At 31.5% G+C, this 18,231-nt stretch overlaps 1 long non-coding RNA gene across 1 annotated transcript; it reads left to right on the top strand.

Annotated features, from left to right (window-relative positions):
- The first annotated feature begins 1,609 nt into the window (after positions 1–1,609).
- Positions 1,610–3,208, top strand: LOC120088415. Its single transcript, XR_005484918.1, has 4 exons — positions 1,610–2,008; positions 2,097–2,168; positions 2,248–2,322; positions 2,968–3,208. It is a non-coding gene; the product is annotated as an uncharacterized LOC120088415 (long non-coding RNA).
- Positions 3,209–18,231: the final 15,023 nt, after the last annotated feature.

Genomic DNA, 18,231 nt, shown 5'->3' with positions numbered 1-18,231 from the left:
CATGACAGTATAGAGCCTTATGATGAGTTTCTCATGAATGTGAGGCTTAATTAGAGAGAGTTATTCTTAGACATGTAGACCCTAAGAAAGACATCACAGTCAGCGCTTCTAGAGTAGAAGCAGTTTTTAGTTGACCAGATTTGTTCTGGTACGTATCTTCAGATGACACATTATATCTTATAACCAGTTTCTCCACTACACCTATGAAGTTTTCTCTGTGACAGAATGGTAAGCTCAAATATATGTTTTTAGTGGATAAGACTTTCTTAAGCTTATGACAGTTTTCATAGTTCTTAGCTTGAACGTGTTAAAGTATTGTTGGTTTTCAGCATCTTAAGTTTCATAGTTATGTATGGAAGGGGTTGTCACATCTCTTTGATGCTAGTTTCAGCTATGTCAAACGACAACCCATGTTTTACATCCATTTTTGGAAGAGTCTCCCAGAAGGTGTTGGATCCCAGTTAGAATTTATTGTAGCTTTTCAGCCATAGACTGATGGTCAAACAAAGCGTTCGAACCAAAAATTGGAGAGTATGTTATGGATGTGTGGGTGGAGTTTTTGAGGAGTTGGGACTCTCATTTGCATCTAATAAAGTTTGCTTATATTATTAGTCACCATACTAGTATTAGCATATCGCCATTGGAGGCCTTATATGAGAAGAGTTGCAGGTCTCCTGCATGTTAGGACGAAGTTGGTGAATGGAAGTTGCTAGGACTTGAATTAGTGCAGACGAAAAATGGGGCAATACAGCAGATCTAAGCACATATGCAAACAGCTCAGGGCCGATAGAAAAGCTATGCTGATGTGAGACATAAAGACCTGGAATTTGAGACTGGTGATAAGGTGTTCCGAGGTTTGTTAGGAAAGGGAAGCTGAGTTCATGATGCATTGGACCTTTCAAGATTTTGAAGCGAATTTTCCCCGTAGCTGACTGATTAGCATTTCCTTTATCACTGCCTTCAGTTCATAATGTCTGTTATATTTCGATGTCGAGAAAGTATGTGACAGATCTATCCCATGTAGTTGACTTTGAGCCTTTGCAATTGAATGACAACTTAAGCTACGAGGAGAAGCCCATAGAGATCTTTGCCAGAGAAGTAAAGACATTGCGCCCCTAGGAAATTACTTTTGTGAAAGTCTTGTGGCAAAACCACCAATTTAGGGAGGCCACTTGGGAGCGAGAGGATGAGATGAAAGCTCAGTACCCAAAGCTTTTTCAAGAATGAACTTTCAAAGGCGAAAGTTCCTTGAGGAGGGAAGAATGTAACACCCAGAGTGTTTTAACTTTCGAGGATGATAGTTCTTTGAGGAGGGAAGAATGTAACATCCTGCACATTATTTTATATAATAATGTAATTTCAGTAACGTTATCCTTGGTAATTCAATAATTTCTTGGTCGAAGGGCATTTTTGAAATTTTTGGATATCAAGTATAAATGTGGGAATTTAAGTTTGGCGGAAAATTAAAATTATTAAATTTTAAATTTCAATGTGAAGGTTATGGCAGGAATTAAGTTTCCTTTCGAAACGGAAGGAAATTATTATAATTACACTTTCCTTTTTAATTATTATATTTTAAAACCCCCATCAATCCTACATTTATTATTACCATTTTTTTTTAAAAAAAAAACCCACCAACACTCCCCTTCTTCTTCCTCAAACGGTAAAACCCCCCAATTTTTCCTTCTTCTTTCCTCCCAAACCCACGAACGCCGTTTCCTTCACTGTCTCATCAGACCCGCTGCCACGCGAGGGAGATTCCTCTCAATCGCAGCACCTCACCGCCATTCAGATCCGAACGCCGCACTTCCTTCACTGTCTCATCAGACCCGCCGCTGTGCGAGGGAGATTCCTCGTCAATCGCAGCACCTCACCGACTCAGATCTGTCTAGCTGCCGTTCCCTCGCATCTCACCGGCTCAGATTCGACCAGCTGCCGTTTCTTCACACTTTGCCAGACCCAGAATCGTCGTCGGCTGTCTTCCTTGTCGCCGTTGGACCTGTTCTAGGTAAGGTTGTGGTAGCTCGGTTCGATCTCTTAGCTATTAACATTGGGTTTCGTCATTTTGATTCACAGTGTTGGGTTTTTATTTGAAGGTGAGTTTTAGCGAAACTTGGAATTTAGAGGGAGCACGTTAAGGGAAATTGGAAGTGACTTTCATCCTTTGGGTAAGTTTTTTAATATTCTGAACTTGGGTCTCAAATGTTACTGTTATGGTTGAACTGAAATTGTTTGAGTTGTTTTTAGTGTTAGGTTCGCTACTTCTAGTTGTTGTTATAGTTTGGCCGTCGGAGCTTCGTTATCCATAAAGTTTCGATTGAGGTAAGTCATCTTACCACTAGAAAGTAATCTTACCACTAGAACTGCCCACGGGCCAAGCTTTAGTTGTATGCTAGTGTGATGAGTGTATGTTATGGTAAATGTTAGCATGTTGATTAACAGTATGACCTGAATCAAAGTATGTTCTGACACAAGTTCTGATCTGTTTACATACACACCTAAGTACTTGATCGTTAGTATGTGATAGTATGTGTTTTCATATGTCGATGTCTGATCTGCTGGTGTTAAGGCATACTTGCATGTTGTGGAATTATGATGTAAGGTATACATGAATGTGATATAATATGTTGTTAATAATCATGTGTATGTGATGGAGCCATGGTATCAAGGATTTTCATGTATGTTTTAGAATTATACAATGTTGATTCTTAGAACATTGAGACTGTGTGAATATTCTCATTAATTAGTTAGATGCTCACCAGTTTGTGTTTCCTTCGGGATTCACCAGTTTTGTGTTTCCTTCGGGCATACTTAACTACAATAGGATAGGACTCAGTCTCTTGTTTGTTCCATATGTTTATATGCCATATGGGGGTATCTAGAGGACATAGATGCCTAGCCTGACCCTAGTGGTGAGGTTACTTACTGAGTATTTCATACTCATTCTTTCTTATGTTGATGTTTCAGGAAAAGGTAAAGATGTACCGGCGATGGTGCAGCAGAATTCGTGATCGTGTCACTGGGACTAGACTTTTTCGTTTCCGCATCTTAAAATTTGAGTCCTTATTTTCCCCTTGATATTTAGTTTTACTGTTTGAAAATTATTTCTAAAGATTATCTCTTTTATATACTTTTGTTAGTTTTTAAGAATTTGGGTACCCTATTAATGTTTTAACAATTGCATTAAATAAATGTCTTTTGAACTTTTCTTGTTTTAGTAGCATTTATTTCAAATAAACTGAGCGTTGTTTTAAATTATGTGCATGCATTTATTTTAGTAATGGTCTTACCTAAGTCCTAAGGGATCGGGTCGTTACATTTTGGGTCATCCGTAAAAATTTCTCAAAATATCCTTTGAACAGAAATCGATTAGAATTTCTATTAAAAAATAGTTCGACATCTTAATAAAAGGTTAAGGGTAATATTATAAAAGAATATTGTTGAAATTAAGAAAGGGGTAAAATTCATATGTGGGTTTATAAATGTATAAGGTTTATTGCAATATTGTGGTTCACTAAAATCCATATACCTAATTATTTTACCATATCTGTTCGTGGAATTGGAATATGTAGCGTGGTGCCAAAAGGAAAAGACAAAAGAAAAAAGGGGAAGATTTGAGAGAGATTTTGTCACGAGTTACATACAATTTTCTAACCATTATTATGAGATAGCTACATAGTATTAGTTTAATTTTATTAAAACAATTAATCTACAAACTGCTTCTTGCAGCAATGGAAAGCTTCCTCAAGTATAATATTTAAAACCTCTCTCAATCAGCTTATTGGAGTTCATTTTGATGTTCCTATTGGACACTTCATCACTTCCTTACCAAATCCATAATTCATTCAACACAAACATATCATCATCGTTCATTAACAACTTCTTCAAACAAATAAAACTTTAAGTCGATCTTGTAATTATTTGATTTTGGATATTCAATTTTTAAAAGTTTAGTCTATAAACACTTCTTCTATCTTTAAATTTATTGTTTATTATTGTCTACCTTTTATTACGGTTTAAAACTAAGATAAATTTTGAGAAAAGACAAAATATAGTTTTCAAAAACTCATTTTTATTTTTTGAATTTAACTAAGAATCCAACTCTTTTACTTAAAAAAAGATGCAGACCATTGTGAAAGGGAGAAAAAATCAGTTTAATTTTCAAAAACTAAAATGTAAATAATTACAAAAATAAGAATTGGATATGGAACTATTAAAAGAAGTAAATGTAAGAGAAATGTTGTTTTGTTACATCTAAATGTGAGTTAGAGAAAGGATAGGAAAGATTAACAGGCGTCCAACAGCTTTCATCAAAGAAGTCTTTGAAACCAATCCCGTCTTCTTTCATCAGTGACATCGACACGATGGAGGCCGATCAACCGCCTCACCGTTCCCAATTCCACACACAATTTCACAATCTTCATCGTCACTGTAATTGATGCTTCTGTTCTGTTGATGAACTGATTTTGACTATACATCCATTTTATGTTAAATTATATATATGTATCCACATATGAACTATGAAAATGATGGTTTTTCTATTGGGCTGACTTCCAAATTGAGTTATGAGGGGAAAAGTGCCTCTTTTTTTTTTTTTTTTTTTTTTTTTTTCCATCTTCCATTCTAGAATCTCTAATGGGAACGCATCCTTGTGACAACGATATTCTTTGATTGCTAAATCGATCAATTTCTCTACTTCGACGACTTTAATTATTGGGAGAATCTAAGTACTCTCTTTCAGATCCAGAAAATAGCTTTCAGAGATTTTTTTTCCTTATCGGAGTGAAACAATCAACCTTGATATTAGAAATTGGTTATCCACAAGATTTAAAAGTTTTTGTTTTAACCTTATGTTTGAAATTTATTCCAAACTAACTATGGTAGGCTTTTTGTCATTAAATTAATTTCATAAACGAAAAAGGGTTGTATAGAAAGAAAATCTATAAATTTTGCTGATATGAACATACATATTGTTGTCTTTTATTAAAACATCTTATTAATTCAATACCTTGAAGCCATTTGGACTAAGGTTTTGTAGATGTCTGGGAATAAAGATACCTAGAAATAAGATATTTAAAAATAAAAGATGACTATATTTGATTATGTATGGAATAGGAATAGGATGTTTGATAATATGTTATGTTTTTTTATGCAATTATAAAGTATAAAATTAATAAAAATTAATTTCAATAATTAATTTCCGTTTGTTAATTTATTTTTATTACGTTAAGTTATTAAATCAATTTTAAGCCATTAAAATGTATCTAAATTTACTCATTCACCCTCCAGTTTAATATATTTATTATTAATTATTTTTTTTTTTGTATTGCACATTTATATTATCAATTTTTATTAAAATATTGGTAATTAATTTAAATAAATTTTTTTTTATAGTTTTGATGAAGAGTTAATTAACTAATTGTTTAATGTCAATTATAAGCTTTATATATATATAAGAAGCTGATATAAACTTATTAATTTTAAATCATCAAACAATGTTTTTAATTTAAAAAAAAATAACTATGATTATAGATGAAAACTAGAAGTATAAGTGTACAAGATTGTTTAATTGAAAAAGTTAACTTATTTTATTATTAATTAATTAATTAATACTTTTTAAAGATTAATAATTTTAATAAATAATTTATGATGTTAATATATATTACCAGTAAAATGGAATTTAAGTAAATATAATTATGGTTATTCATATGTTTTTTTAAAAGATTATGATTTCATATTAATTCATAATAATAGAATAAATTATTATATTAGTATTATTATTAATAAAATTAATTATATATATCAATTATAAATTTAATTTAAACATATTTATAAAAATTAAATACATTAACTAATATCAATAAAGAAGAAAAATAGATAAAATGAAAAGATAAAAAATAAGAGAGAGAGAGAGAAAAAACCAAGGGAAATAAAGAAAAATCATCTATTTGAGTGGTTATAAAAAACCTCCATGGATGGTAAGATATTCTCATTCCTAAGATTAAAAACTTGTATATTTCCCATTCCCATGAATCAAACGGGCCAGAAGATAATGGATGAAAATAAATTTAAATCTTCCTCACTTTTAGGTTTGAGATTTGTAAAAGACCTACTAAATGTGACATTAGAGCAATTTACATACATAAACTCCTACTTTAATATTATGTTAAATTATCGATTGACCCAAAACAATTTTGCAATACATAAACGGACACAAACTTTTCCATCTATATAAATATGGGTATCAAGGAAGGGAAAAGAAACGTGAGATCCACGAGTGTGGATTAAAGGAGTTGCAATATGGAAAACAATATAACAGCCTCGGAAAACCATTTTTCTTTCTTTTTTATTTTTTTATTTTTTTTATATATATATTCAAATCTTCAAACTATTTTAATTTAAGTTACAAATGATGAAAGATAATAGTTACATTTAGTGACAGATGACTTATATATATATATGTTTAATCTTCGCAAACTCTCTTTTTTTCTCTCTTTGTCCCTTTTGTTCTTTTCTCTTTTGCTCTATCATGGTCTACGTACGGTATCGTTTAGTAGATGACCCCAAAAATAATAGATACGTCATTTATTTAGTCAACCTTAGTCGAGAGATTTTTTAATCCTATTTTTGCTTAAAGATTATAATGGTTACTTTGAAAGATCAAACATAACACATACTCTTCAAAATTCATAGATCAAAAGGTATTTTTTCTTATATAATATTATTATAGGTCTTTTAAGGTTATATTTATTTTATCAAATTAATAAATATGAAAAAAATTAGGTTCAATCAATGTAGCCTCTATTACATCTAATAAAAATTATCACATGGTAATTAATTTTTTTAAATGTTATAAAAGAAATTATTTTTCCCGGAATAGAGAAAGTGGGAGTATGAATTTAGGTGCAATGTTGTACTTAGGCATTTGCTCTTAATATATAGTATTTGCTAAATTTAGTTCAATTTGGTCATTCAAGTATTTTATCTGCTTTTTTTTTTTTTTTTTTTTAAAGTCATCTGTTTTAATTTCTATTAATTAATTTAAAAAAAAATTAAATTTATCTTGATTATCTTTTTTGTGTTAAAATTAACTAAAAAAATTAATATCATAATTATTTATAATTCACGTCAACATCCCTTTTTTTTTCTTTCTTTCTTTTTTTTTCACAAAATATAAACATCAAAATTGAAGATTAGTAGGAACCTATGAAGCCCAGACACAGATACAGTACAAGATACGGATACGATCGAATACGGCGATTCGTCAATTTCCAAAAAACTAAGATATGGATACGTCTAAAGATACGTCATTTTTTTATATATATTTCTAAAAAATGAAAATACTGATACGTCGAAGATACATTTTTTTTCTTTAAAAAAATATAGGATATAGATAAATTTAGGATACAAGTTAATAACAAATGCACAAAATAGAATACAAATACTGAAATACAATACAAAAAAAGTAACATCTAAGATGTTGAAGTACAATAGTTAATAAAATGCAATAGAAAAGTTACTCATATTGCAAAGAAGAAGACGAAGAGGAAGAAGATTAGGTATAGAAATATGAAGATAAATGAAGAACTTATTGTTGAAGATATCCAAATGGTTTATATTTGGGTAGATTTTATAAGGACTCAAATGTGAAGATGAAGATTGGATGATTCTAGTCTAGGGTTTGGTCCATTATTTTTTTTTTCTTTAAGTTTTGGACTCAAGTAGTGAGCTTTTTAAATACGTTGCCTAATTTTAGATTGGGAAAGATTAGATGAGTTACTTATCTTTTTTTTCTTTAAAAAAAAGTACGCATAGAAATAGATACGTCAAATCGCGTATCAGATACGTATCTGGAAAGTATCTGAAAATATAGATATATAAAATCGCGTGTCAGATACGTATCAGACAAGTATCTAGAAGTATCGGTATCTGATACGTGTCTGATATTAATTCTTTGCCTCATATGAAGTGTCCGTGCTTCATAGGTAGAAACTAAAATTGAAGATGAGTGGAAACTCATCGTACATATAAAAATACAAAAATAAAAATTTAGAAAATAAAAAAAGTTAAACTCAAAACTCAAATGTAAAACAATTTGATAGTAGCGATCCAATAGAAATTATTTCATAATCGATGTACTATAATGTAATATTATTTTGGGAATAATATTTTTTTCGTCCCTAGATTTTAGCTCTAATTTTTATTTGGTCCTAAACTTTAAAATGTTACACATTTAATCCTTAAATTTTGAGTTTTATTTCAATTTAGATCTTAAGTTTTAAAATATTACAATTGTATCCCTGAAATTTGAGTTTTGTTTTAATTTAGTCACTGAATTCCAAGATTTTACATTTTTAACTTCAATTTTTCATTAAATGCCCATTTTCAATTATTGACATCAATTTCAACTAATTAATTAAATCGGTCTTAATTTTTGTTAACCATTTTTAATTTAATTTAAGATGAAAAGTGAGTATTTTGTTAAAAAAAATGAAATTAAAAGAGTAAATCTTAAAACATAAGCATCAAATCGAAATAAAACTCAAATATCAAGCATAAAATTGTAGCATTTTGAAATTTAAGAATTAAATTGAAACTAAACTCAAAACCTAAGAACTAAATATGTAAAATTTTTAAATACACGGACTAAATTGAAATTAGATCCAAAACCTAACTTTTCCTTATTATTTTTAGTGGTCACTTGTATTGTCATGGCCGAATCTTGAGGAAGAAAGGAGTGGAGAAAGAATGAGATAGTAGTAGAAGAGACAGATTTATGGCTTAAATAAATGTAAAAGTTAGAAGAAATTCAATGGGGTATAGGTTAGAAAACACACTTCTTTTTAAGAAATTGGAAGAAACTGGTTGTCTTAAAAAACATTAAAAATTATGTTTCCTTTTTTTTTTTTTTTTATTATTATCAAATGATTCCATTTTCAAAATGCTAAGAATATAACCATTTTAGCATTTGATAATGGAATCATTATTTATTTATTCGTCTATTTGTTATTAATTATTATTATTATTATTATTATTATTATTATTTTGTAAATTTCATTTTCCAATTATTATAGACCTTCAAGAAAGAGAAATTTTTATGGATGGAAAAAATATCATCTATTTACAAAAATAGTAAAATAAATACTGATAGATATTTATAAACTTCTATCAACATCTATTAGTAATAGACTTCTATCAGTTTCTATCATTGATAGATATTGGTGGACTTCTATCAGCCTCTATCAACCTCTTTCACCCTCTAAAAAAAATTAAAATTTTGTTATATTGTGTAAATAGTTTTTCTTATTTTTCTATTTTTGAAAATCTCCCTTTAAGAAATTGCATCCTGTCACACCTGGAAAATGACAATGGTAAAAAACAACAATAAGGGTTCATTTGGATTGACTTAGAAAAAAATGTTTTTCAAAAAACTTATTTTGATTAAAATACACTAGAAAAGCTATTTTAAGTGGTTATCAAATACTCCAATTTCTTCTAAATGGCTTATTTTCTAAATTAAAGACTTGAAAATATATTCCAAACACATCCTAAGTCAATTTAAAATTAAATTTGTGGGGAAGAGACTGCTCATTGCTATTGTGATTCGAACTAGGAGTGTATTGTATAAAATAAATTGGAAAAATAAGTTCTAAGTATGAATGATGCGTTGATGCATTGATGCGTTTATGTATTCGTAACGCGTTGATGCGTTAGAGATGTGCAACAGAATGCATGACACTCCTCTATTGACGTTCAAGTTTTCCTAAATCAGACCCAAGTATAAATCCAATTTAGGTTCCTGGTAAGTCCAGGGTCGAACTCATGAATTCAGATTAAGCTAACGCAGACCTTGCGTTGTAGCTGTTGTAGGGATTTCCTAATTGTACAGAGAAATGTGTTATTTACACTAAGGTGTTGTGTGTGTGCGAGAAGATATAAAAGGGTTGAGTAGAGAATGATGGGTCATGTGGAAATGGATTTTTATGCAAGTGGTATGCGTCGATCTAAGTTGAATGTACACGAACTAGAATGTGATGTGAATGAGATGGCTTGCTTTCTTTGTTTATGCGTTGGACTCTTATTCGACACTTCCCAATGCGAATAACATACAAAACCTATCTCTAGGATGCATGCGTCAAACACATGATGCAGTAAAATACTAGTAAGTCTATCTCTAGATGTACTATGTGTTCTAACTTGATGCTGACTTATTTATTCTCTCGAATAGTCTAAGCTAAAGATGCTTTTACCAATTGATCAAGTTGACTTAAGCATTTGAAATAGAATTTTTCATGAAGTATAGATGCATCTAATATAAACAAGAAATAAACAATGGCAAAGTGTGATAGATCAAATATATGAATTTATAAAGAAGCAGATTGTCTTTACAAAACCAATACTTAATCAGATGAAAGAATGAAAGCGATAAATGAGATGAAAGGAAATGAGTCAAGCCGCAGAGTACAATCTCCTATATCTCTTTGGCTCAATTCTAGTTGTGTACAATCACTTGTATAAGAATTAGACGAAGTGTCTCTCTCAAGCTCGGCTTCCTCTGCTCCTTGATCGGTGGTAATGGTGGTTCTCTTTCCCTCTGCTCTTCTTGGTACCACTAAAGATCTAAACCTACGACTACGCTAATACTGAGAGTGAGAACTTGAAATTTTTCTAAACTTCAAACTCTGGAGGGATTTCTTCTATTTATAGGCGTTGGTCTTCTCTAGCTTGGTGATGAGCAACATTAAAGTCCATGCCCTGATCAGCCGCCTGACACTCATAAGCTTTTCAGACGCCGCCTGCTGCAGGTGCCCATGCTTGCAAGTGGTGATTTGACTCAAACAGTCTGAATCAATGAATCTTCTTTGCGTTGAATCCCTCCGACGCATGACCCATGCGTTAGAACTTTACCTGCGACACTTCTTAATCATGCGTTAGCCTCTTGTTGAAATCCTGCAATATAATGCATTAGTGTCGCATCATTTTAGTTACATTCTTTTGCATGAGTTTGCTAATGTTCGAGTAATTCCATGCGTTTCTTCTAAAAATGAGGAGATTTTATCATTAAAAACCTTAATTGTTCCAACTTAAGAGCCACAATAACTTGTATTTCTACAAGTTATCAGAGACTCATTTTTTCTCCTTCTTGTCTTCTATCTTTCTTTCTAATAATGTTGAAGGATAATTTAGGTATTCTTGAAAAGGTAAGGTTAATGTCATTGTAACACCCCAAATTTTGTTAGTAACGTAATTTCAGTAATTTTCTTTTATTGAGGGTGTTTTTTTGGAATTTTGGACTTTCAAATGTAACTACTGTATTTAATTATTTAAAGTTGAAAATTTATGTTGGAAATTGATGTCAGGAATTAATGTCATTTTGAAGGAGATTAGTTAAATTCTTTTTGGAATTAGAAGAGAAAAGGGGAAGAGTTTTAAGAATATATATATTTAGATATATTTGTGTAACAAGGAAAATGTTAAAATAAAAGTGAAATAGAATATAATGGAATAAAATAAAATAAAGTTTTATTAAATTTTATTTCTTTTATTAAAACAACAAATTTATAAATGTTATATTGGGGCAAATAATCATCACTTTGATAGACAAGTTAGAATAAGTTTAACTAAGTAATGAACCCTAATTTGTTAAAAAAAACAATTAACGGGATTAAAACTGTATTTGATATACATTTACTTTCATGTTCTCCGTAAAATTCAAATCGTGAGATCCAGACATGGCCTTGTGATGCCCTTGGAGCATCCTCCCTTTTGAAGGTGTTTGTACGAGTCAATATCAAGGTGAATGGAGAAAGTAAGTAAGTGAGAGAAGGATATGTGTCAACATACCCTACAGTCTCTTTTATTAGTTTGTATTCTGGGAATTCATACTCAACTTTGTGGTAACCTGGGCGCACTTTCCCTTCGGAAGGTGTTTGTATGGAATCAATATTAGGGCAAACCCCAGAAATGGATAGGATTGCCTTTTGCACTAATATTATCCTTTCCATCGACAGGCTTATTAGGGTGGAACTGTGGATCTAAAATAAAGAGTTACACTTAAAAGAATCATTGAGTCAATGCTTTCTTGACCAAAATAATGATAACTAAACACTATAGAAATAAAAGTTATTTTAGGCTATTGTTTGGTTGAGAACGTCTCAATTTAGTGAAGGACTAACCGACTACCCTTCGGTAGCTTTTAGTTCTGAATCACTAAAGCATCATTGAAAATAGTAATGAATTTAAAGGATTTCATTATTTTCTTTGCTAAATCTAATGTCAGTACATCAACAAAAGTTGTTGATAATGTCAGTACATCAACAAAAGTTGTTGATGTCCCAAGCACATCTAGTCAAAATAATTCTCAAGAGTTGAGAGAGCTCCATCGTAGTGGGAGGGTTATATCCCGTCCTACACGATATATGGGTGACAATCCCAAACCTTACGTCGTTAATAAGCTTCAAACTTGATCAAAAGAAAATTTGTATACACCAAACTACTCCCAATACTACTAAAGGGTAGCAACAGAGGTAAGTGGAGGGTCAAACCATAGAGAAGCATTGACTTAATTTCTTTTAGATTAAAACTGACCTTGGAAAAATAGTAAAAATGGGATTTTGGTTTTTAGTTGAAATTTGAATAAAATGCAAAAACATAAATCGCTAGGGATAAATGTAAGTCGTAATAGGTTCATCTAGTTCTCAGATCAAGTAAACATTCAATATAATTTCAATCATCGTTTTTTGCCAATTGACTATATCACCGAATTATGCGTACATAACTACTCAATTGATGTGATTTAACTAATCTCTATAAAGGCCGAAAATTAATTAAATTGAAATCAATCAAGCGTCCTAATTAATAATTAACGCTGGAAAGACCATGCCCTAACTAATCTACATGCTCCTAGATTCAATTGGGTTCTTAGTGGCCATAAAGAGCTAAAAACACATGCATTAAGATTTAGGATTCAACTATATCGATTAACTATCAGGAAAAGCCATGTTTAATTAACCAAACATTCTTCATATCTAAATTAAACATGCATACAAAGATTCAAAGTCAGCTTATAAACCTAAACATACATGTTCAATTGTTGCTACAGGGGTAAATTCAAGCATAGACGAACTACTAGGAAACGTGCGAGCTTGAAATTAACTAGCAGAGAATTGCAATCATGATAAAAGTGTCAATCCAACACATAAATGCAAATCTAATTCAATTGAGATTTAAAGAAAAAAATAATTCTAAATTATAAACATCCAATTGGGTAGAAAACTTAAGGGTTACATCGAATCCTTAATCTAAGAACTAGATAAAAAATTAACTCATCGAATCATAGACAAACTCATGAGGTACAATCCAATTTGTGCTTACAATCCAAAACTAAACTAAAAACTAGCCTAACAATACTGAAAACATAAAGAGGGAAGAAGAAAGTTTGGCCACTCCTTGGCCTCCATTGAAATTCAGCATTTTTCTAACCTAAAATTGAAGAAGAATATTTATAGAAAACAGGACAGCGTCGCTAAATTGATCTATAAGAGAAAAAGGTGTACAAATGGAAAGATACAAAACTTTAAAGCTAGATAGTGGCGAAGGGTTACACCCAGGTTAAAGGAGTGAACTATGAAAAAACTTCTCACCTGCTGTCATGCTAAAGTCTATTCGGATTCTCTTGTCCATAGCTACATATTATGACTATGAGATATAGAAAATGGACGTCAAGACTGCTTTTTTGAATGATAATCTTGAAAAAACCATCTATATAAATCAATCAGACGAATTTGTTAAGCAAGGTCAAGAGCAAAAGGTTTGTAGGCTTAATCGATCCATATAAAGACTGAAACAAGCATCTTGATCTTGGAATCTAAGATTTTATATTGTGATCAAATCTTATGACTTTGATCAGAATGTTGATGAACCTTGTGTTTATAAGAAAATCATCAATAGTTCAATAGCTTTTCTCGTATTGTATATGGTTGATATCTTACTAATTGGGAATGATTTAAGATTACTGATAGATGTAAAGAAATGGCTAGCCGCCTAGTTCCAAATGAAAGAATTGAATGAGGCACAGTTTGTTCTAGGAATCCAGATCATCAAGGATCGTAAGAACAAAACGTTGGCCTTGTCTCAAACATTGTATATTGATAAGATGCTTGTCGGATATTTGATGTGCAATTCAATTAAAGGTAGTGTCTTTTAGGCATGAAATTATCTTGTCTAAGAAACAGTATCCTAAGACTCCTCAAAAAGTTGATGAAATAAGACAAATCCCCTATGCATCGGCTGTTAGCAACCTTATGTATGCAATGTTATGTACTAAACCTGACATTTACTATGTAGTAGGGATTCTCAATAGATATCTATCCAATCCAGGATTAGATCACTGGACAGTGGTAAAAACAATCCTCAAGTATCTACGGAGAACGAGGATTATATGCTCGTGTATAGAGATAAAGATTTGATCCTTACAGAATAGACGGACTCTAATTTTCAGACTGATAGGGATTCTAGGAAATCTACATCAGGATTAGTATTCACTCTTAACAGATGAGCTATAGTCTGGCGAAGCATCAAGCAAGGATGCATCGCAGACTCCACAATAGAAGATGAATACAGAGCTGCTAAGGAAGTTGTTTGGCTGAGGATGTTCCTTACTGACTTGGAAGTCGTTCCAAATATGTCTTTGCCGATAACATTTTATTGTGATAATAGTGGTGTTGTGGCAAATTCTAAGAAACCTAAGAGTCATAAAAGAGGCAAACACATTGAGAGAAAATATCACTTAATCCAGGAGGTTGTGCAATGAGATGATGTGATAGTCATTAAGATAGCTTCCTAGCACAACGTTGCTGAGCCATTTACGAAGGCTCTTATAGCTAAAGTATTTGAAGGTCATCTAGAAAGTCTAGGTCTACAGGATATGTGATACATTTCTAGAGTAAGTGGGAGATGTTAATGGGTATAGTGTATGCCCTAGTTTATTGTATTGTGTACTCTATTTGTATTATACACACCATTCCACTAGCTTTAGGATAAGTGGGAGATTGTTGGTATTGGTGTCCTAAATCTTTTATATTCTCATAGTTTGTAAACTTGTATAAAAAAATTGTTATTAATAAAATAAACGTTATTTTATATGTGCATTAACTCAATCCAATATACTAAGATCATAAATTATTTCATGTAACTTAAACATATATGGGGTGACATGCAAGTGGATCATGTTTAAGTAATAACCTAAATGGTCTGCAGTAGATGGATAAGGTTGGATACCTTATCCTCGTGATACTACGGATATAATCTGTTTTGTAATTGTTACAATTGTTGTAAAGTGTTACAAAAGATCTAATCTTGAACATTCATGTGGAGACATGTGAGCAGGAATATCCTATACAAAGAGTTTATATAAGACTAAACCACAAAATGAATAGTCTCTCTTTATAACACTGTTACTAGAAGAGATTTACAACACTAGGATGATTTTAGGTGACTTGACCTTAAGTGAGTTGTGAATTCCTGCCTGTAAGAGTGGTCCTTTGATCTGCATGGCTGACAGCTGCTAGATTCACGGACTCAATATGCTTACCATTTTCGGGATTTGTCTGATAAGGGAGTTGGGAACACAGTTACACAAGAAGAAATTCACTCCTTCCTATTGTTAGGGTAAGTAGATAAATTACTCCCTTAAAGGTTGATTTCGTGTCTTGAACAATGTGGTGCCACATCCTCTCTTAATCCTAGAGGGGTTCAGTTATAGTCGAACTATGACTAATTGTTCATTAAAGGGATTAAGGATATTTAAAGAGTTAGATATAACTATAGGGGTAAAACGGTTAACCCATTTTTACTTATGAGCAATTTGTGAAGGGTTAACGCATTGTTGATTGGTTATATCCAATAGACATATAAATATATTTACAGTGCAAAGAATACAGCTATCGGTCTTTAAAAGATTGATCGACAATTAATGAATGAAGATTAATTTAATTAAATAGTTTAATTAATTAATCTCGTATTATTGAAGCTTCAATCTATAGGTTCATAAGGTCTCATTGTTAGCTCAATAAAGATTAATGGGAATTAAATTAATTTTGGATTAACTTGAATTGTTCAAATTAATTAAAGAGAATTAATTGTATGAGATACAATTAATAAATATATGTTGATACATTATAATATAAAGTTTAATGAGAGAAGTAAATATTTCATTATGATTCAAATATTAATTATATGAACATGATTCATATATAAACTATAGGTTCAAATTAATATGATTATGATTCATATTAATACTATAGGTTATATGAGAGAATATAGACTATAGCTTATATTATATGTGATATAATAAACAATAGGTTATATATTAGATGGAATATAATATATGGTTGCATTTAATTATATTAATGTAATATAATTAAATAAAATTCATTTTGAAATTTTGAAATTCAAATTAATAATTCCCAGGGAGTTAATTTTTCACATGGTGGGAGTTATCTCTTATAAATGTGCAGAGAAGTTGAGAGAGGTGGAGAGATTCATTACGGGAAACATTTTACAAAAACTTCTTCTTTTTTTCTTTCCGCCAAATTCCTCTCAAGAACTCTTCTTCCCTATCATCAAAATTAAACTAGCAATCCCAAAAATTCCATTGTGATTCTCACCTTGAGAATAACAAGGTAATATTGTGGTGGTGTCCTCTTTGTCATGTTCGTGGTCTTGTTGTGTTGTTGAATTCATGAGATGCGGAGGAGATCCATTCATAGTCTCACCACAGAGGAAACATGAAGAAAGGTTCTTCAAAGGTTAGTACATTGTTTCGCTTTTTCCTCTTTGTAATATTTTGTAAGAAAGCATGCTTAAGGAAAATATGTTTATCCCTTGATTCCGTCCTATGTTTTCTTAAGTTCTGTAAGACGAAAAACTAAGACACAAATGCATTCATATGCTTCCGCCATAGGAATTTCAATCCCTTCAAAGTGGTGGTGTCCTGTGTATTTTCTGTTTGTTGAGTGCAAGAGGGAAAAAGAATGTAAAAGAGTTGGAGGCAGTTCGTGGCTTGGAAAGGAATACCGAGAAGATAGTCTTCAAGGGTAAGATTCTTCTTTTTCCCTTATTCCTCTCTAATAGCATGCTTTTTTTATAATGTTTGTATTTTATTGTATTTTATTGATTTTGAATTTGAAATCAAATTGCTTTGTTTATTCTATTTTCATATTTGTATTTTATTGATTTTGAATTTGAAATCAAATTGCACGGCGTTCACACGCTTCAATGAGGAATTCAATTCTTTCACTTTCATGGGAAATGGATAATATATCCCATGCCTCCTTTGCAGAGACATGCATATTAATCAACCTGAATATGTTGTGATCAACACCATTAAATATGGTGTTCAATGCAAGAGAATTTTCTAATAATGCTTCATCTTTAGCCTCAAACCACTGTAATTCATGTTTCAACGTTTCCTTTCTATCATCACTTTTGGTGGTTGGATGCGACCAATCAGTCATTACAATGTTCCATGTTTTACTATCAATCGACTTCAGAAAGGTCGTTATTCGAGCTTTCCAGTAAGAATAGTTTATTCTATCAAGAAAAGGAAGACAAGTGGAGAAGTCACCTTCTTTGATTACGTTCAGATCGAAGCACCTAAAATAAAAGTGACCTCTCTGATACCAATTGAAAAATCTATAAGATGACTCGTCACTTCGAACACAAGATTTAAATGGAAAGCACAGACATGCACTACAACAACAAGAAAAACAAGTAGAAGTACACAGAAGTTGGTAGCCCAGTTCATTAAAATCCACCTACTTTAGGGGGCAGTGTACCCAAGAAAGATAATCTACTAATGTTAAAGAGTTAAGCAATTATAACGTAGTACTTATATGTAATTCAATGAATACTACTGTGACTCATGTAGAGCCTAACTCACAAATCACCTAGGCTCCCCCTAGATGTGAGACTTCCTCTCTACTGAACTTAGGTTCCTCCTAAGTGTGTTAATATTAGTGTTGAACACTTCGTCTTCCATCAATGTGCGAGACTCCTTTCCTCTTGATTATCTTTCGTTAGCTAAGTGAATTCCCTTCATTGATGAATCTTAGGTTCTTCCTAATATAGAGAACTCTTTCTTGAGAATGAAGTCATAGGCTCCTCCTAAGATCGAGAATTTCCTTTCAATAACAATACTTAGGCTCCCCCTAAGGTAGAAAGTATCTTTAA

This window comes from Benincasa hispida, chromosome 1 (genome assembly GCF_009727055.1).
Source record: "Benincasa hispida cultivar B227 chromosome 1, ASM972705v1, whole genome shotgun sequence".
Taxonomy (NCBI): Eukaryota; Viridiplantae; Streptophyta; class Magnoliopsida; order Cucurbitales; family Cucurbitaceae; genus Benincasa; species Benincasa hispida.
The sequence above is the reverse complement of the archived record's forward strand: the minus strand, read 5'-3'. Positions and strand labels throughout refer to the sequence as shown.